General features: G+C 49.2%; 1 protein-coding gene across 4 annotated transcripts in view; it reads left to right on the top strand.

Annotated features, from left to right (window-relative positions):
- The window catches only part of bmpr1bb (bone morphogenetic protein receptor, type IBb), a 111,448-nt gene that overhangs the window by 33,615 nt on the left and 56,852 nt on the right, over positions 1 to 20,981 (top strand). The window contains exon 1 of one of the 4 annotated variants that reach the window (XM_029708994.1): positions 11,032 to 11,049. The exons of 2 other annotated variants lie outside the window; for them this stretch is intronic. The gene's annotated coding sequence lies outside the window, so the exon portion shown is untranslated. Of the gene's footprint in view, positions 1 to 11,031; positions 11,050 to 19,049; positions 19,431 to 20,981 lie in introns of those variants that run through there. One more of the 4 variants, XM_029708993.1, reaches the window with a different exon arrangement.

Here is a 20,981-nt window from a genome sequence, read left to right as displayed (position 1 = left end):
TCATTGAGTTTAAATATCTGCAACTGTAGATCAGTGTTTCCCCACCCTGGTCCTCAAGTACCCCCAACACTACACATTATTGTTGTAACCTCGGACAAGCACACCTGATTCATCCAGCACTTAACTGGTTGAATGAGGTGTGTTTGCCTGAGCCTACAACAATAATGAGTACTGTTGGGGGTATTTGAGGACCGGGTTTGAGAGACACTGTTATAGATAGAGAGTCTGCCATTTCTGTGAATAGTCGATGAGGTCTGTGGGAATGTTTGCATCCTCAGCAGCCTGCCAACCAGCCAGCCTCCCTAGCAGTAACAAGATGTCTGCAGACTGCAAATGAGGCTTGAGCCAAACTACACTAGACCGTCCTGGGGGATTGGACTGGAGCTCAACCCTAAAATTGAACCTCCACTCTGGGGTCCTGAGGGGAGGGGCAAGAGGAGGATCCTCTGGCAGAACTAAATCTACTCAAAGCCGCCTGGATTCCTGCTCTCAGATCCTACCCTGTCTGTGTAAACAGGCCTGGAATATCACCACTGTTTGTGTGTGTATGGGCACACACGATGTGCTGTAAGTGAACACTGGTATGTGTGTGTGTGTGTGTGACTCACTCTTTTTCCCCAGGAACCCTATTTCAATGCAGCCGTCTCCCTTTAATGTCATACTCCTATTGTGGGCAGACGTTCTCGAGACAACGGCAAGTTATACTGGTCCGTTTGATCCGTTTCTAGTGAAGTAATCCAAGTGGAGTGACTCTCCACTGACCCATCTCCCAAGACGTGGGGTCACACCGCTGGCCTGGTACACCGTGGGTCCCCCATCGTCTCGACCCTCCCCCCAGCGACTGATGGATATCTTAGTGCATCTAATCAGTTCATCAACCACTGTCTTTGTGCATTAGACACAGGGTGAGAGGACAGCTGTCTGTGCAGTATGTTTCTCTGCTCTGGGCTGTCTGTCTGTGTGTGGTGTGTTTGGCGTGGAGAACGCGTATCATATGTTTTGTTTTACTGACCGGACCTGGGAGGGCAGGCTGTTCGCCTCATCTCCTGGGCTGACACTTGACCCACGGGGTAATCACAGAGGGATTTGGGACGCCTTTGATCCCCCTTTTCTGTCCATGGGGGGGTGCAGGGCCGACACACAGAGATTAGGGGCACTGGGGAGAGGGCTGCTAGGCTGATTTGGTGCTGGAGCGTATTTGCGTGTGTGTCTGTGTTTGATTGTTACAAGGGCTTTATACTGTACTTCAGGGCACGAGATATGGGTCTACAGTGTTCCCCTTTTAAAGTGGCAGGGGTTCAGCTAGCGGAACGCCTGTCCATAACAGGTTGTTTAACAAACTATAGTACTGGCAAGTCAGTTAGGACATCTAATTTTTCCAACAATTGTTTACAGACAGATTATTTCACCTATAATTCACTGTATCACAATTTCAGTGGGTCAGAAGTTTACATACACTAAGTTGACTGTGCCTTTTAAACAGCTTGGAAAATTCCAGAAAATTATGTCATGGCTTTAGAAGCTTCTGATAGGCTAATTTACATAATTTGAGTCAATTGGAGGTGTAACTGTGGATGTATTTCAAGGCCTACCTTCAAACTCAGTGCCTCTTTGCTTGACATCATGGGAAAATCAAAAGAAATCAGCCAAGACCTCAGAAAAACAATGTAGACCTCCACCAGTCTGGTTCATCCTTGGGGAGCAATTTCCAAATGCCTGAAGGTCCCACGTTCATCTGTACAAACAATAGTACGCAAGTATGAACACCCTGGGACGACACAGCCGTCATACCGCTCAGGAAGAAGACGCGTTCTGTCTCCTAGAGATGAACGTACTTTGGTGCGAAAAGTGCAACTCAAACCCAGAACGACAGCAAAGTACCTTGTGAAGATTCTGGAAGAAATAGGTACAAAAGTATCTATATCCACAGTAAAACATGTCCTAAATTGACATAACCTGAAAGGCCACTCAGCAAGGAAGAAGCCACTGCTCCAAAACCGCCATAAAAAAGCCAGACAACGGTTTGCAACTGCACATGGGGACAAAGATCGTACTTTTTGGAGATATGTCCTCTTGTCTGATGAAACAAAAATAGAACTGTTTGGCCATAAGGACCATCGTTACATTTGGAGGAAAAAGGGGGAGGTTTGCAAGCCGAAGAACACCATCCCAACCTTAAAGCATGGGGGTGGCAGCATCATGTTGTGGGGGTGCTTTGCTGCAGGAGGGACTGGTGCACTTCACAAAATAGACGGCATCATGAGGATGGAAAATTATGTGGATATATTGAAGCAACATTTCAAGACATCAGTCAGGAAGTTAAAGCTTGGTCGCAAACGGGTCTTCCAAATGGACAATGACCCCAAGCATACCTCCAAAGTTGTGGCAAAATGGCTTAAGGACAACAAAGTCAAGGTATTGGAGTGGCCATCACCAAGCCCTGACCTCAATCCTATAGAACATTTGTGGCCAGAACTGAAAAAGTGTGTGCCAGCAAGGAGGCTTACAAACCTGACTCAGTTACACCAGCTCTGTCAGGAAGAATGGGCCAAAATTCACCCAACTTATTGTGGGAAGCTTGTGGGAGGCTACCCGAAATGTTTGACCCAAGTTAAACAATTTAAAGGCAATGCTACCAAATACTAATTGAGTGTATGTAAACTTCTGACCCACTGGGAATGTGATGAAATAAATAAATGCTGAAATAAATCATTCGCTCTACTATTAATCTGACATTTCACATTCTTAAAATAAAGTGGTGATCCTAACTGACCTAAGACAGGGAATTTTAACTATGATTAAATGTCAGGAATTGTGAAAACTGAGTTTAAATGTATTTGGCTAAGGTGTATGTAAACTTCTGACTTCAACTGTAAATGCAGTGCATTTGAAAAGTATTCAGACCCCTTCCCCTTTTCCACATTTTGTTACTTTATAGCCCTATTCTAAAAATGATTAAATAAAAAATATATATTTACACACAATACCCCATAATGACAAAGTGAAAAACTTTGCAAATATATTCAAAATTAACAGCACAGGAAAAAAAATAAAAATGTATGAAATTGTATGAAATGTATGCATTCACTACTGTAAGTCGCTCTGGATTAGAACGTCTGCTAAATGACTAAAATGTAAATGTAAAATGTAAACAACGGAAATACGTTATTTACATAAGTATTCAGACCCTTTGCTATGAAACTCGAAATTAAGCTCCGATGCATCCTGTTTCCATTGATCATCCTTGAGATGTTTCTACAACTTGATTGGAGTCCACCTGTGGTAAATTCAGTTGATTGGACATGATTTGGAAAGGCACAGACCTGTCTATATGAGGTGCCACAGTTGACAGTGCATGTCAGAGCAAAAACCAAGCCATGAGGTCGAAGGATTTGTCCGTAGAGCTCCGAGACAGAATTGTGTTGAGGCACAGATCTGGGGAATGGTACCAAAACATTTCTGCAGCATTGAAGGTCCCCAAGAACACAGTGACCTCCATCATTCTTAAATGGAAGAAGTTTGGAAACACCAAGACTCTTCCTGGATCTGAGCCTGGCCAAACTGAGCAAATGGGGGCGAAGGGCCTTGGTCAGGGAGATGACCAAGAACCCTATGGTCACTCTGACAGAGCTCCAGAGTACCTCTGTGGAGATGGGAGAACCTTCCAGAAGGACAACAATCTCTGCAGCCCTCCACCAATCAGGCCTTTATGGTTGAGTGGCCAGATGGAAGCCAGTCCTCAGTAAGAGGCACATGACAGCCCGCTTGGAGTTTGCCAAAAGACACCTAAAGGACTCTCAGACCATGAGAAACAATATTCTCTGGTCTGATGAAACCAAGATTGAACTCTTTGGCCTGAATGCCAAGAGTCACATCAGGAGGATCCCTGGCACCATCCCTACGGTGAAGCATGGTGGTGGCAGCATCATGCTGTGGGAATGTTTTTCAGCTGCAGGGACAGGGAGACTAGTCAGGATCGAGGGAAAGATGAACAGAGCAAAGTACAGAGAGATCCTTGATGAAAACCTGCTCCAGAGTGCTCAGGACCTCAGACTGAGGTGAAGGTTCACCTTCCAAAAGGACAATGACCGTAAGCACACAGCCAAGACAACAGAGTGGCTTCGGGACAAGTCTCTGAATATCCTTGAGTGGCCGAATCAGAGCCCGGACTTGAACCAGATCTAACATCTCTGGAGAGACCTGAAAATAGCTCTGTAGCGACACTCCCCATCCAACTTGACAGAGCTTGAGAGGACTTGCAGAGAAGAATGGTAGAAACTCCCCAAATACCAGTGTGCAAAGCATATAGCATCATACCCAAGAATACTCAAGGCTATAATCACTGCCAAAGTGGCTTTAACAAAGTACTGAGTAAAGGGTCTGAATACTTATGTAAATGTGATATTTCCGTTGTTTTATTTTTTATGAATTTGCAAAAATGTCAAAACTTGTGTTTGCTTTGTCATTATGGGGTATTGTGTGTAGATTGATGAGGATTTAAAAAAAATGTTTTTGAAAAAGTCTGTAATGTAACAAAATGTGGAAAAAGGGAAGGGGTCTGAATTCTTCGCGAATGTACAGTACCAGTCAAAAGTGTGGACACACCTACTCATTCAAGGGTTTTTCTAAATTTTTACTATTTTCTACATTGCAGAACAATAGTGAAGACATCAAAACTAGAGAATACACATATGGAATCATGTAGTAATCAAAAAAGTGTTAAACAAATCAAAATATATTTTATATTTGAGATTCTTCAAACTGATTGGCTCAAAAGCATTAAGAAGGAAAGAAATTCCATAAATTAACTTTTAACAAGGCACACCTGTTAATTGAAATGCATTCCAGGTGACTACCTCATGAAGCTGGTTGAGAGAATGCCAAGAGTGTGCAAAGCTGTCATCAAGGAAAAGGGTGGCTACTTTGAAGAATCTCAAATATAAATATAAAATATACTAACACTTTTTTGGTTACTACATGATTCCATATGTGTTATTTCATTTATTTTTTTATTTTTTTATTTCACCTTTATTTAACCAGGTAGGCCAGTTGAGAACAAGTTCTCATTTACAACTGCGACCTGGCCAAGATAAAGCAAAGCAGTGTGACACAAACAACAACACAGAGTTACACATGGAATAAACAAACGTACAGTCAATAACACAATAGAAAAGTCTATATACAGAGTGTGCTATTTCATAGTTTTCATGTCTTCACTATTCTACAATATCTAAAATAGTACAAATAAAGAAAAACCCTTGAATGAGTAGGTGTTTCCAAACCTTTGACTGGTATCATATATATTAGAAGTGCGCATGTATGCACACATAAGCTGACATATAAATTATTTTGGCAAAAACTGCAAATGTACTTCAACATAAGATGAAGTAAAGGTACAGTAGGCCTATGGAACATGTGGTATTTCAGTCAAACCTTAACACTGACACTCCCTTCTTCTGGCCCCATAACTTCATACAGTGCCTGTGGTTTCTTCCCACACACCTCCCCCGCACTGCTTCCTATGCACCTTTCACATGTTAGAAGGCTTATCCCACTCTGCACTTCTCCCCTGCTTTATCAGTGGGCTTCCTAATCCAAGCCAGCTGTTATACTCCAAATACAATTAACCCCGGTAATTGTGTGATGTTGATTTGGGGTTTGGGACACTTTCTCACTGACTGCCGGTAGCCCCGCATTCTCTCTCGGAGAATGACATCATGGGTTTCAGGTTGCCCTGCATGGTTTTGTTTCCCAGGGGCGTTGGGTTAGAGTGTAGACCTGGAGAGAACGGACCAGAGACCATCCTGGGAATACACACTGTGAGCCGTTTGTCTGTCTGTCTGTGTCTGACCCCTCCGCCAGCCTGCCTCACACCACACTGTGTTATTGACTCTGTTAAGATGTGTTGACAGATCTGGCAGATGTATGTTCCTTCAGTCCAAATAGTTTGCGAGTGTTGTGAACCGAGTTGAAACGTTTGGGGATTACTGAGTCAAGACAATACAGTATAATCTAGAACACACTAGTTGGTGTGTTTGTGATCTGTGGTTGCGCTCGCGTGGAGAATTTAGTGTGTCTACGTGTCATCTGAGTGTGTGTGTGTGTGTATGTGTGTGTGTGTTTATATGCATCTGTTCCCCTCTTGTCTTTCTCATGAAGGGAGCCACTGGGTGGGAGTTGGATGACATCATCTTTATGTGTGTGTGTGCGCGTGTGTGAGTGTAACATTTTTCTGTCGAACCTCATGAGAGAAGCGCAGTGATCTGGATCGGGATCAAAGACATGTTTAAAACCATGCAAGGTAGCCCTCCTCTCCCGCCAGCGCGTCTTATGACTCCATCAACACAGAACAGAGCATTACCCAAAACAGAGAGAGGAGTGACAACGCCAACGGCGGATTTTGAAGATGTTGCTGCGAAGGTCTAGTAACTCTGTCAACAGATTGTGTGTGGGGTGCGAGGACAGCGTATTGAAACAGAACGACGGCGTAATTATGTGAAACACAATGCTAATTGCACTGCTAGCCCATGTATGAGTTCATTCTAACCTAGGCTGGGTGGGACCCTGGCATAACTCACTCCATAGATCTTTGCACTGAACCAGCTAGTGAGTCATTATAGAGCTAAGTCTCCTCATGATTAAATGATTGTGGCTGGAGCTATTGCATCAATGTAGCATGTCTGATTAGAGAGGGAGAGACGGAGAGAGAGAGAAACTCACCTGGTAAGTTAATTATGTCCCCAATTCTATACCGAACACAGCAGTCTTTTTATGGCTGTATTTGACTTAGACAGTTGCCAGGGAATTAATAAGCGCTTAGATTCTGTTTCATCTGAATACCTCTATTCCCAATGCTAAATCTGCACCAGGCAGCGAGAGTTGGCCCCTGGACTTCAGTGAGGAAGTCAATCATTCTGTCAGTCATCTGCTGTAGGGAGGAGGCAGAGTCACTGGAGCCTGGATAGTCATCCTCTTCCTCTGTGATGTGAAATAAACAGAGGCAGTGAGGCAGGCCCTCTGTAACGATTGTCGTCGGGAGACGAGGAAGCGGACCAAAACGCAGCTGGGAGCGAATACATGTTTATTCAACACACTAGAATTAAACATGTACACAAAATCAAGGAAAAACTGCCAATACGTTACGTGCTCAAATAACGAGACAACACCCCACAAACAGCGTGGGGAAAACAGCACTTAAATGTGATCCCAATCAGAGACAATTAGCGACAGCTGTCTCTGATTGGGAATCGACAGAACCCAACCTAGAATTTCCCACCTAGAGCCTACACAAGGCTAAAACGTAAACAAAACAAAAACCAAGGAAAAATACCTAACATGACACACCCTGACCCAATATCCCCGAGTTCACCTGGTCAGGGCGTGACAGAACCCCCCCCCCCCCCCAACGGTGCGTACTCCCGGCGCACCAAACTTAAGTCTATTAGGGGGGGACCCGGGTGGGCGCCTCACCCTCGGTGGAGGCTCTGGCCCTGGGCGTGTTCTCTCCCCCGCCTTCACCTTAACCCTACCCCTCTGGCCCGGACTGGACCACTGTGGAGCGGCATGCTCAGGCTCCGGAGCGGAGCCGTCGACCGGAACAGGATTGGGCACCGGTGGACCGGACACGGGCCGTGCCGGACTGTGGACACGCACCGTGGGCTTGGTGCGGGGAACAGGAACGGGCCGGACAGGACTGTGGACACGCACCGTGGGCTTGGTGCGGGGAACAGGGACGGGCCGGACAGGACTGTGGACACGCACCGTGGGCATGGTGCCGGGAACTCCGGCAGTTCAGGGCAGTCTGGCCACTCCGGCAGTTCAGCGCAGTCTGGCCACTCCGGCAGTTCAGCGCAGTCTGGCCACTCCGGCAGTTCAGCGCAGTCTGGCCACTCCGGCAGTTCAGCGCAGTCTGACCACTCCGGCGACTGTTGACTGGCGGGCAGCTCCGACGACTGTTGACTGGCGGGCAGCTCCGACGACTGTTGACTGACGGGCAGCTCCGACAACTGTTGACTGGCGGGCAGCTCCGACGACTGTTGACTGGCGGGCAGCTCCGACGACTGTTGACTGGCGGGCAGCTCCGACGACTGTTGACTGGCGGGCAGCTCCGACGACTGTTGACTGGCGGGTAGCTCCGACGACTGTTGACTGGAGGGCAGCTCCGACGACTGTTGACTGGAGGGCAGCTCCGACGACTGTTGACTGGCGAGACCCACCGGAGGCCTAGTCCTGGGAGGTGGCACAGGACGGACCAGGATGGGAAGACCCACTGGAGGCCTGGTCCGAGGAGGAGGCACAGGATAAACCGGGCTGTGGGGGAGCACTGGAGTTCTGGTACGGACACTCCTTACCCACACTCCAGGCTGAATGCCCACTTTGGCCCGGCACGGGCGAAGAGCAGGCATTGGGCGAACTGGACCCTCCCAGCGCTCTGGAGACACAGTGCGCAACGCCGGCGCAGGATAACCTGGACCGAGGAGGCGCACCGGAGACCAGACGCGCTGAGCTGGCACCATCCGCCCTGGCTCGATGCCTGCACTCGCATAGCACTTGCGGGGGGCTGGTATGTAGCGCACCGGGCTTTGAACGCGCACTGGGGACACCGTGCGCTCCACAGCATAACACTGTGTCTTACCAGAGCCACGCTGCTTCCGGTAAGCACGGGGAGTTAGCTTAGGTCTACCACCTGACTCCGCCAATCTCCCCGTGTGCCCCCCCCCCAAAAAAAATTGTGGGGCTGCCTCCCGTGTCCGTTGCGCTCCCTCTCCTCATACCAGCGCCTCTCAGCTCTCGCCGCCTCGATCTCCCACTGCGGGCGGCGATAATCCCCAGCTTGAGCCCATGGTCCTTTCCCATCCAGGATTTCCTCCCAAGTCCATGACTCCAGATAGCCTTTCTCCTGGTGCCTCTCCTTGTGCTGCTCCTTGTCCTTGCCAGCCCTCCTCCGCTGCTTGGTCCGTTGTTGGTGGGGTGTTCTGTATTGAGGTTAGGCTTTGCCAGACTGTTTGTTGTTGTTCGTTCGTTTGTTTCTCGTGTTTGTTATTTTTGTATTCATTTTTTGAAGTTAATAAATCATCAAAATGAGCATACACGTACCTGCTGCGTTTTGGTCCTCCTTCACCGACGACAACCATGACACCCTCTCTCTCCCCCTGCTGTGTTTTCAGCGTGTCCAGTCCCCCAGTCCACAGCATGGACACGGGTGCTGATGGTCCAGTCGCTAGATAAACTCAGCCAGTCTCTGGCATTGCACTGACGTAACCACGCACGCAAACACATAGAAAAACATGCACGCGCACACACACGCACACACACACAGACGCACTAAAATTACTTCAAGGTTTCTAGGAAGCAGTCATTCCGCTCTGTGTTAATTTCATCAACAAAAATTTGGACTAAAATATTAGTCAAACACCTGTTTTTCAGTGGCAAGTGACAAAACTATAACTGACTAAATAGATCCAGAAAAACTACAACTAAAAAATGATTTTTCATTTCAGTTTTCCATTTCACAAAATTATATATGTGACAGAAATCTAACTACTAAGTGGTCTGGACAATCATTTTTGGAGAGATTGAGAGCTTTTCAGAGAACAGCACAATTAATATTATCAGCATAGATGTGCAGCGGAGAGGACAATTCACACCCAGTAAACACAGCCTAAATCAGCTGGTGAGCTGCGGGGGAGCAAGCGATGAGTGTGGGCAGACAGGCTCCGCCTTCGATTATCATATATGGCCAGTCAATTCTTAACACAAACCGGTGCGCCTGGAACCTACTACCATACCCAGTTCAAAGGCACTTAAATATGTTGTCTTGCCCATTCACCCTCTGAATGGCACACATACACAATCAGCCTCTATTGTCTCAAGGCTTAAAAATCCTTCTTTAACCTGTCTCCTCCCCTTCATCGACACTGATTGAAGTGGAATTAACAGGTAACATCAATAAGGGATCATATCGTTCACCTGGATTCACCTGGTCAGTCTGTGTCATGCAAAGAGCAGATGTTCTTAATGTTTTGTACACTCAGTGTATGTTTGTCATATTTCTGCTGTTGGGAAGAGAATTGTTATGCAGAAGAATTTGTTGGTAGGACAAGGCTATATATGTCTGTGCTATATGTTTACTATAGCTTAATGAGGCAATACAAATGTGACGTGACTAAAATGAAAGGGCATTTCGTTTACTAAAATGGCCCGCTGTTTTCATCATTTTGACAATAATTAGACTAAATCAGTACTCAAATTACATTTTTTTTGGGACTAAAACGTTATATTTTTGTCAAAATGACTGACTCATTCTAAAATGTACACTGATTCTGTAGGCGACCCTACAGGAGACCTGGTAGCAACCAGGTGGTTATTTGTCATTAATGGGCGGAGTAAGACAGAACACAGTCAGACCTGTCAGCGTTGTCTCTGACAGCCTAATGCCGGTCTGTTTGCTGAGGAGGTGGCCTGTCGGTCGGCCTGCTGTAGAATCACCTTCCTCAGGTGAAGCTGTAACACTTGTGGAGTCCACAGACAGTCTTCAAAGTGGATCGGCTCATTGAGGAGGTATGAAAGGTGGGATTTGTCAGTAAGCCTGTATTGATCCCTGTAGACGCAGCACGTCTGGTGAACTGACCCTGTCTCACAGACCAAATAGTGGCATGCATAGAGACACACTGGGTGTATGGAATAACTTAAATCTCTGCTATTACAAACTGTTCTATGGACATACACGTGCAACGCATGCTCCAACAAATGTCCCACCTTCTCCGCGAAAGTGACTGCCTTTGACTTTACAGGCACTTCCACACTGAAAAGGGTGTGGGTGTGGAGAGAGTGGAGCTGCGTGTAGGGGCTGCTAATCCAGTTGTCAGACTGTAAGGTGTGAGGCAGAATAACGTACACTCACTAACTGTATTCACGTGATGCTGCTGGTGTTTCCATAGGGGCCCCGAAGGCCCTTGGCTGCAGCTGGTGTTGCTGGACGGTGAGAGCTGGGGTAGAGAGAAACTCAGGGATGTTACTTACTCTGAGAAAGTATTTTGGAGAAGCAAGGTAAAGTGTGTGTGGGTGTGTATGTGCGTGGCAACGTGTCTGCGTGTGTGTATACTTTAGCTTCTTGCAGGGTTCCTGTTACTGAACGGAGGATTAGCGCTGTGTTCTGCTTTGTGCCAGAGTAATGCCTGATTAATCAAACACGGTCTTGCCTTACAGCTTCAACTGCTGCCTGTCACTCCAGCATTCTGTTAGCAGAGAGAGGAGGCTTTTCGGGGAACCGTGCTCAGGTGTGCTGTCAAAAGGAGCTGTCACCACTTCATTGAGCCAGCGTTCAGGAGGGCTACAGGATATATGAATGGGATTAGAGGGAGAGAGGGGAGAGGCTGAATTGTTTGGTGATTTCAGTGCTGAAGTGAGTCTGAGCCCCATACAGTTAGTAGTGCCTGTCTGACAGCATGGTGCTGGCTGTGGAGGAATGGTAGTGCCTGTCTGACACCATGGTGCTGGCTGTGGAGGAATGGTAGTGCCTGTCTGACAGCATGGTGCTGGCTGTGGAGGAATGGTAGTGCCTGTCTGACAGCATGGTGCTGGCTGTGGAGGAATGGTAGTGCCTGTCTGACAGCATGGTGCTGGCTGTGGAGGAATGGTAGTGCCTGTCTGACAGCATGGTGCTGGCTGTGGAGGAATGGTAGTGCCTATCTGACAGCATGGTGCTGGCTGTGGAGGAATGGTAGTGCCTGTCTGACAGCATGGTGCTGGCTGTGGAGGAATGGTAGTGCCTATCTGACAGCATGGTGCTGGCTGTGGAGGAATGGTAGTGCCTGTCTGACAGCATGGTGCTGGCTGTGGAGGAATGGTAGTGCCTATCTGACAGCATGGTGCTGGCTGTGGAGGAATGGTAGTGCCTGTCTGACAGCATGGTGCTGGCTGTGGAGGAATGGTAGTGCCTGTCTGACAGCATGGTGCTGGCTGTGGAGGAATGGTAGTGCCTGTCTGACACCATGGTGCTGGCTGTGGAGGAATGGGAGGGGTTGTACTGTGTTTGGCTAGTAGCACTCCAGTTAAAGACTAACCAGCAGGTAGAGATCATAGGAGGGAGGTTTAGTTCAACACCTCTGGTCTGGTTTCACAATCAGCAATGTTGAAGAGAGTGTGGGATGAGTAGGACTAGCAGAGAAGGGGGGGATTGAGAGAAAGAGAGACAGGCAGGCAGAGAGAAGAGAGAGAGCGAGACAGGCAGGCAGGCAGGCAGACAGGCAGGCAGGCAGGCAGAGAGGAGAGCAAGAGACAGACAGGCAGAGAGGAGAGAGAGAGCGAGACAGACAGACAGGCAGGCAGGCAGGCAGGCAGAGAGGAGAGCGAGAGACAGACAGGCAGAGAGGAGAGAGAGAGAGACAGACAGGCAGAAAGAAGAGAGAGAGACAGACAGGCAGAAAGGAGAGAGAGAGAAAGACAGACAGAGAAGAGAGAGAGAGACAGAGAGACAGACAGACAGGCAGAGAGGAGAGCAAGAGACAGACAGGCAGAGAAGAGAGAGAGAGACAGACAGGCAGAAAGAAGAGAGAGAGAGACAGGCAGGCAGAAAGGAGAGAGAGAGAAAGACAGACAGGCAAAGAGGAGAGTAAGAGAGAGAGACAGATAGGCAGAGAGGAGAGTAAGAGAGTGCGAGAGACAGACAGGCAGAGAGGAGAGAGAGAGAGACAGACAGGCAGAGAGGAGAGCGAGAGACAAACGGGCAGAGAGGAAAGTGAAAGAGAGCGAGAGAGACAGGCAGATAGGAGAGCGAGAGAGTGTGCAGTCAGAGAGAGAGGGAGACAGTCAGGTAGAGAGGAGAGCGAGAGAGTGTGCAGTCAGAGAGAGAGGGAGACAGACAGGCAGAGAGGAGAGCGAGAGAGTGTGCAGTCAGAGAGAGAGGGAGACAGACAGGCAGAGAGGAGAGAGAGCGAGACAGGCAGAGAGGAGGGCGAGAGAGTGTGCAGTCAGAGAGAGAGGGAGACAGACAGGCAGAGAGGAGAGAGAGACAGACAGGCAGAGAGGAGAGCGAGAGAGTGTGCAGTCAGAGAGAGAGGGAGACAGACAGGCAGAGAGGAGAGAGAGACAGACAGGCAGAGAGGAGAGAGAGAGAGTGTGCAGTCAGAGAGAGAGGGAGACAGACAGGCAGAGAGGAGAGCGAGAGAGTGTGCAGTCAGAGAGAGAGGGAGACAGACAGGCAGAGAGGAGAGCGAGAGAGTGTGCAGTCAGAAAGAGAGGGAGACAGACAAGCAGAGAGGAGAGACAGACAGACAGGCAGAGAGGAGAGCGAGAGAGTGTGCAGTCAGAGAGAGAGGGAGACAGACAGGCAGAGAGGAGAGACAGACAGGCAGGCAGAGAGGAGAGAGAGAGTGTGCAGTCAGAGAGAGAGGGAGACAGACAGGCAGAGAGGAGAGCGAGAGAGTGTGCAATCAGAGAGAGAGGGAGACAGACAAGCAGAGAGGAGAGAGAGACAGACAGGCAGAGAGGAGAGCGAGAGAGTGTGCAGTCAGAGAGAGAGGGAGACAGGCAGAGAGGAGAGAGAGACAGACAGGCAGAGAGGAGAGCGAGATAGTGTGCAGTCAGAGAGAGAGGGAGACAGACAGGCAGAGAGGAGAGAGAGAGAGTGTGCAGTCAGAGAGAGAGGGAGACAGACAGGCAGAGAGGAGAGCGTGACAGACAGGCAGAGAGGAGCGCGAGAGAGTGTGCAGTCAGAGAGAGAGGGAGACAGACAGGCAGAGAGGAGAGCGAGACAGACAGGCAGAGAGGAGAGCGAGAGAGTGTGCAGTCAGAGAGAGAGGGAGACAGACAGGCGGTGAGGAGAGAGAGAGAGTGTGCAGTCAGAGAGAGGGGGAGACAGACAGGCAGAGAGGAGAGCGAGAGACAGACAGGCAGAGAAGAGAGAGAGAGAGACAGACAGGCAGAAAGGGGAGAGAGAGAGACAGACAGGCAGAAAGGAGAGAGAGAGAAAGACAGACAGGCAGAGAGGAGAGCGAGACAGACAGGCAGAGAGGAGAGCGAGAGAGTGTGCAGTCAGAGAGAGAGGGGGACAGTCAGGTAGAGAGGAGAGCGAGAGAGTGTGCAGTCAGAGAGAGAGGGAGACAGACAGGCAGAGAGGAGAGCGAGAGAGTGTGCAGTCAGAGAGAGAGGGAGACAGACAGGCAGAGAGGAGAGAGAGCGAGACAGGCAGAGAGGAGGGCGAGAGAGTGTGCAGTCAGAGAGAGAGGGAGACAGACAGGCAGAGAGGAGAGAGAGACAGACAGGCAGAGAGGAGAGCGAGAGAGTGTGCAGTCAGAGAGAGAGGGAGACAGACAGGCAGAGAGGAGAGAGAGACAGACAGGCAGAGAGGAGAGAGAGAGAGTGTGCAGTCAGAGAGAGAGGGAGACAGACAGGCAGAGAGGAGAGCGAGAGAGTGTGCAGTCAGAGAGAGAGGGAGACAGACAGGCAGAGAGGAGAGCGAGAGAGTGTGCAGTCAGAAAGAGAGGGAGACAGACAAGCAGAGAGGAGAGACAGACAGACAGGCAGAGAGGAGAGCGAGAGAGTGTGCAGTCAGAGAGAGAGGGAGACAGACAGGCAGAGAGGAGAGACAGACAGGCAGGCAGAGAGGAGAGAGAGAGTGTGCAGTCAGAGAGAGAGGGAGACAGACAGGCAGAGAGGAGAGCGAGAGAGTGTGCAATCAGAGAGAGAGGGAGACAGACAAGCAGAGAGGAGAGAGAGACAGACAGGCAGAGAGGAGAGCGAGAGAGTGTGCAGTCAGAGAGAGAGGGAGACAGGCAGAGAGGAGAGAGAGACAGACAGGCAGAGAGGAGAGCGAGATAGTGTGCAGTCAGAGAGAGAGGGAGACAGACAGGCAGAGAGGAGAGAGAGAGAGTGTGCAGTCAGAGAGAGAGGGAGACAGACAGGCAGAGAGGAGAGCGTGACAGACAGGCAGAGAGGAGCGCGAGAGAGTGTGCAGTCAGAGAGAGAGGGAGACAGACAGGCAGAGAGGAGAGCGAGACAGACAGGCAGAGAGGAGAGCGAGAGAGTGTGCAGTCAGAGAGAGAGGGAGACAGACAGGCGGTGAGGAGAGAGAGAGAGTGTGCAGTCAGAGAGAGGGGGAGACAGACAGGCAGAGAGGAGAGCGAGAGACAGACAGGCAGAGAAGAGAGAGAGAGAGACAGACAGGCAGAAAGGGGAGAGAGAGAGACAGACAGGCAGAAAGGAGAGAGAGAGAAAGACAGACAGGCAGAGAGGAGAGCGAGACAGACAGGCAGAGAGGAGAGCGAGAGAGTGTGCAGTCAGAGAGAGAGGGGGACAGACAGGCAGAGAGAGTGTGCAGTCAGAGAGAGAGAAAGACAGACAGGCAAAGAGGAGAGTAAGAGAGAGAGACAGACAGGCAGAGAGGAGAGTAAGAGAGTGCGAGAGACAGACAGGCAGATGGGAGAGCGAGAGAGAGACAGACAGGCAGAGAGGAGAGAGAGACAGACAGGCAGAGAGGAGAGCGAGAGAGTGTGCAGTCAGAGAGAGAGGGAGACAGACAGGCAGAGAGGAGAGAGAGAGAGAGAGTGTGCTGTCAGAGAGAGAGGGAGACAGACAGGCAGAGAGGAGAGAGAGACAGACAGGCAGAGAGAGAGGGAGACAGACAGGTAGAGAGGAGAGAGAGAGTGTGCAGTCAGAGAGAGAGGAGACAGACAGGCAGAGAGGAGAGAGAGAGTGTGCAGTCAGAGAGAGAGGGAGACAGACAGGCAGAGAGGAGAGAGAGACAGACAGGCAGAGAGAGAGGGAGACAGACAGGTAGAGAGGCGAGAGAGAGTGTGCAGTCAGAGAGAGAGGGAGACAGACAGGCAGAGAGGAGAGAGAGACAGACATGCAGAGAGAGAGGGAGACAGACAGGCAGAGAGGAGAGAGAGTGTGCAGTCAGAGAGAGAGGGAGACAGACAGGCAGAGAGGAGAGAGAGAGAGTGTGCAGTCAGAGAGAGAGGGAGACAGACAGGCAGAGAGGAGAGAGAGAGAGTGTGCAGTCAGAGAGAGAGGGAGACAGACAGGCAGAGAGGAGAGAGAGAGAGAGTGTGCAGTCAGAGAGAGAGGGAGACAGACAGGCAGAGAGGAGAGAGAGAGAGAGTGTGTGCAGTCAGAGAGAGAGGGAGACAGACAGGCAGAGAGGAGAGAGAGAGTGTGCAGTCAGAGACAGTGGGAGACAGACAGGCAGAGAGGAGAGAGAGAGAGTGTGCAGTCAGAGAGAGAGGGAGACAGACAGGCAGAGAGTAGAGAGAGAGAGTGTGTGCAGTCAGAGAGAGAGGGAGACAGACAGGCAGAGAGGAGAGAAAGAGTGTGCAGTCAGAGAGAGAGGGAGACAGACAGGCAGAGAGGAGAGAGAGAGTGTGCAGTCAGAGAGAGAGGGAGACAGACAGGCAGAGAGGAGAGAGAGAGTGTGCAGTCAGAGAGAGAGGGAGACAGACAGGCAGAGAGGAACGAGAGACAGACAGGCAGAGAGAGAGGGAGACAGACAGGCAGAGAGGAGAGAGAGAGAATGTGCAGTCAGAGAGAGAGGGAGACAGACAGGCAGAGGGGAGAGAGAGACAGACAGGCAGAGAGGAGAGAGAGAGAGTGTGCAGTCAGAGAGAGAGGGAGACAGACAGGCAGAGAGGAGAGAGAGAGAGTGTGCAGTCAGAGAGAGAGGGAGACAGACAGGCAGAGAGGAGAGAGAGAGAGTGTGCAGTCAGAGAGAGAGGGAGACAGACAGGCAGAGAGGAGAGAGAGAGTGTGCAGTCAGAGAGAGAGAGAGGGAGACAGACAGCCAGAGAGGAGAGAGAGAGTGTGCAGTCAGAGAGAGAGGGAGACAGACAGGCAGAGAGGAGAGAGAGAGAGTGTGCAGTCAGAGACAGTGGGAGACAGACAGGCAGAGAGGAGAGAGAGAGTGTGCAGTCAGAGAGAGAGGGAGACAGACAGGCAGAGAGGAGAGAGAGAGAGTGTGCAGTCAGAGACAGTGGGAGACAGACAGGCAGAGAGGAGAGAGAGAGTGTGCAGTCAGAGAGAGAGGGAGACAGACAGGCAGAGAGGAGAGAGAGAGTGTGCAGTCAGAGAGAGAGGGAGACATGCAGGCAGAGAGGAGAGAGAGAGTGTGCAGTCAGAGAGAGAGGGAGACAGACAGGCAGAGAGGAGAGAGAGAGAGTGCAGTCAGAGAGAGAGGGAGATGACAGAGGACAAAGGCAGGAGTGTGACTGGGCACCCAGTCGGAGCGTGTGATTGCATTCTAGCTTTGTTCCATGAGATCACAGTAGTGGCAGATGCAGAGGGAGACTTAGACTAGCAGCAGCTGTTGGGTCTCTCTGCTCTCTAGTTACAAGCTGGCACTGCCCACACATTGGGATGGGCAGAGGGGCACGTCGCAGAGCAGACCTTTGGCAGCTCCCTGTACTTTGAGGGTGGGCATGTGGGGACTGTATAGACGCAGCAGCTCTCTCCCACAGCATGCTTGGCAGGAGAAGAGAGGGGTGGGAGAGGAGGTGTGAAAGAGAGGCCCTGATCATAAGACACGACACACAGCTGGTTTCTCACAATGTGCAGTATGGAGTTGGTGCCTTGGCGGCATTATGTAGCATATTGGCAATGTAGTCGGTATTTAAATCACAATTTCTTTGTGTGAAAACCTGACTATAATAATGTATGATACATGGTTTTATCAGAAGGAAAAGTTAGGTGACTGTAATAATAACGTAGGAATGTCAGGCCTTCAGAGTCTTGCCATAGGCTTAGGGGAGAGTGGGGTAAGTTAAGCCTCCCTTGTTTCTAGGAAACCATACATAAAATGTAGCATTTGACCTAATATTTAGGAAGAGGTCATTATTTCATTGAGTCTATGAAGGAAGAAATCACATGGAAAAAGTTGTAGGCAAGTTAGGTCCAAAAAGCGGTATTTTCACCAAGTCAAAGATTCTATTGTGTTCAAGGTTTCATGATGCTTGTATCTAAACCAAAGTAGATACTTTTAAGATTGTTCTATACATCAGTTGGGGTCTCTGTAAGAGTCAATATGAGGTACTAAACCAAGCATTAAAGTGCATCCTTGTTGCTGTGTGGGCTAATATAGGTAAGTTGAGACAATGTCAAGTTGAGCAAATTTGAAGTGTTTTCTTCCCAGGTGTAACGCAAGGCATTATCACTGGGATGTGAGGTAACAACAGGACCTGGCCTATGTTAAAAGTGTTTGTTTGGATTTAAGCCTGTCTTAAAAGATGCATAAAATGATTAAAAGACAAAAGTGATTGTGTTTGGGAAATAAAGAGACCTGGTTTTAAAAAGGCTTACCTTACCTTGTACCCCATACCCGGGGTAAAGTGTACCAAGAGACCACTTATGTTGACATATTTCCAGAGATACACAACATCCTGAAATATATATAGATCTCTTTGTTAGAAAGAATACTATATTTACCTTGACGGAGTGACACTAAATGTAAAAGAATACGGCTCAATTTAACCCACTCTCCCCTACTGGAAAGGGTGTATATGTTGTGTGATTTGCACCTGAGTTTTCCTGTACCCAAGGGGACCAGGCCAGCCAGCAGTCTGCCACTTGGCACCTGTGCCCACCTAGCCTGCCATCCTGCCCATATGGTTTGGTCTCATTTATGAGTCACACAGACTCCATGTGATGCCTACAGGAACATTGAATTCCCTTGCAGGTTTGTGCTCTGCTGCCTAGACCGGGTTGGATTAGATTTCCCTTGTTATTTGGACTTAATATTTCACTTTCTCGTTTGTACGTGTTGCTGCGGACCTGTTCTTATTAATAACAGAACAGCTGAACAACTTTCCAGTCGTCGGACCTCAGGAATCAGACTGGATGGGCATGTGTCTGTCAACAGCCCGTGCTGCGCAATCTACAGTATACTGATATATACATTTGTCACGATGTTCTGGCACCACCAAAAGCATCCTGTTTGAGTTCGCTCTGTGATCACGTCATGGTAGACAACGAATGACCAGAGAGAACTGTCTGAAGTAGACTACATAACCAGGCTCTTACCTCTCTTTCTGTGAAGTTACCTCTTACCTCTCTTCTGTGAAGTTACCTCTTACCTCTCTTTCTGTGCTTCTTCTGTGAAGTTACCTGCAGTTTGACGTTATCGGTACACGTGTCGCCGGGTTTTTCTTCCCGGTCTGGGCAAATGATTGTACGGTATGGAGTGAGGAGAACGTATGGAGCGTTTCCAGAATGACCCTGGACAACGCGTTTGTAGCGGTGACCCCTAATCTCTTACACACACTGCTTCTCCTCCTCACTCGTACAGATATCACAAAGCGAAATATTTTTGCCTGGTATTGATCTGGAGTATCACATTATTTCCTCATGACCGGGAATCTTTTAGCTGAAACGTTAGCTGAACTCCTCTCACACTGGCCGTTGTAACAGCGAACGAGACCTCGGGAAACAGCCATTCTCCACAGGTAGGTGGAGTAGGTGTAGGATCCTACATTGGGTGTTGTCGACAGTGACTGTTCAATCAGGTAACGCAGGACCCTGTGGTCTCCTCATGTTGGCTTGCAGCAGGCATGCTGGTGTAGGTAGTGACACGGATGAGACACCCGTGCTAGCCAGTTTCCAGCCCCCGTAGCCGACTGCCTGAGTTAAGAGGGCAGGAAAGAGCAGAACACAATTATTTTGAGGAATTCCACACTTTTCCGTGGAAGCCGAGTGGGTTTATGAGTATTCCTGACTCCAAGCACCCTCACTCACGTACCAACACAGGGGATGGCGGGAGTGGAGAGCAGAGTACTCTGCCAAAACCAGAGGGAAAAAGAGGTGAACGTCAATGGGGTGGTGTCAGCCAGACCTAGATGGCGATGACGTCACTCTGATAAGTGGCTCTATAATGGACTGAGATCTCTCAGACAGAGAGTGGAATCGTCATGGGAGTCTGGACAGTGAATTTGATATAAAATGCTTGCCGGATTTTGATAATTTAATTGAGATTGATCAGAGGGTTTTAGTGAAACTTATCTGGTTTTCACTTACAGCACCACCTACAGGTAACTGCCAAAATAAGAGAGGACCCAACATGGTGTCTTAATAGGGCGTTGGGGCACCACGAGCCGCTAGAACGGCTTCAGTGTGCCTTGGCATTTTTCAAGTGTCTAGAACTCTGTTGGAGGGATGCGACACCATTCTGGTGGTGGAAAACACTGTCTCTGGCGCCACTCTAGACTCTCCCAGTAAGTTTTTCAATTGGGTTGAGATCTGGTGACGCAGACACACGCGCGCTGCCTAGATGCCCTTTTGCCAAACGATAACATTATGTCTGTCTCATAGCATGACAACGGTCTTCAAAGTAAGTGAAAGTGTACATGGCGTATAGCCTCGAATGAATGTGAACAATAGAGGCGGTGTTATTTGAGTGGAGTGTGATGTTTGGGAGGTAACCTGATAACCATAAGAGACATTTATCACATTGCTCTATGGATTTATAGTTGTTTTGCTAGATGGTTGATCTGCCAGTTCTGTCCCGCACTGGAGCGGCAATCTCGGGACTGGAAAAGCCTGGGGTTCCAGTCTGTCTGTCTGTCTGTCTGTCTGGTTTCCCCTCCCAGGTGATTAATGTTTCTGACAGAATAATTACACAGGTTCTGTAAACGGCATGCACAGGTCGCTCTACTGCCGTAAACTCACTTTGCTGTCACTGCTATTAACATATCCTCACCTGTGGGCCGTGTTCGCACAGGAGGAATTGCACTTCTACTCTCATTTACATACAGGCTTGCTATCTAAATGTCAAGGAAAAGTCAAACAAATGCAAGCTGTTAGTAATCAAATGACATGTGTTTGATAGGTTGCACTCTGTGTGTCGGGAGGGGCAGGGGGAGGTCAGAGGGTTGCCACGATCACCGCGACTCACCAACTACTGTACATGGAATTGTTTAGTTGACGATATGATCGGTTCAAAGATGTCCTCCCTCCTGAAGGTCGGGCACCACTCCAAAGGCGGTAATTGTTTCTCCATA

Source organism: Salmo trutta, chromosome 23 (assembly GCF_901001165.1).
Source record: "Salmo trutta chromosome 23, fSalTru1.1, whole genome shotgun sequence".
NCBI lineage: Eukaryota > Metazoa > Chordata > Actinopteri > Salmoniformes > Salmonidae > Salmo > Salmo trutta.
The sequence above is the reverse complement of the archived record's forward strand: the minus strand, read 5'-3'. Positions and strand labels throughout refer to the sequence as shown.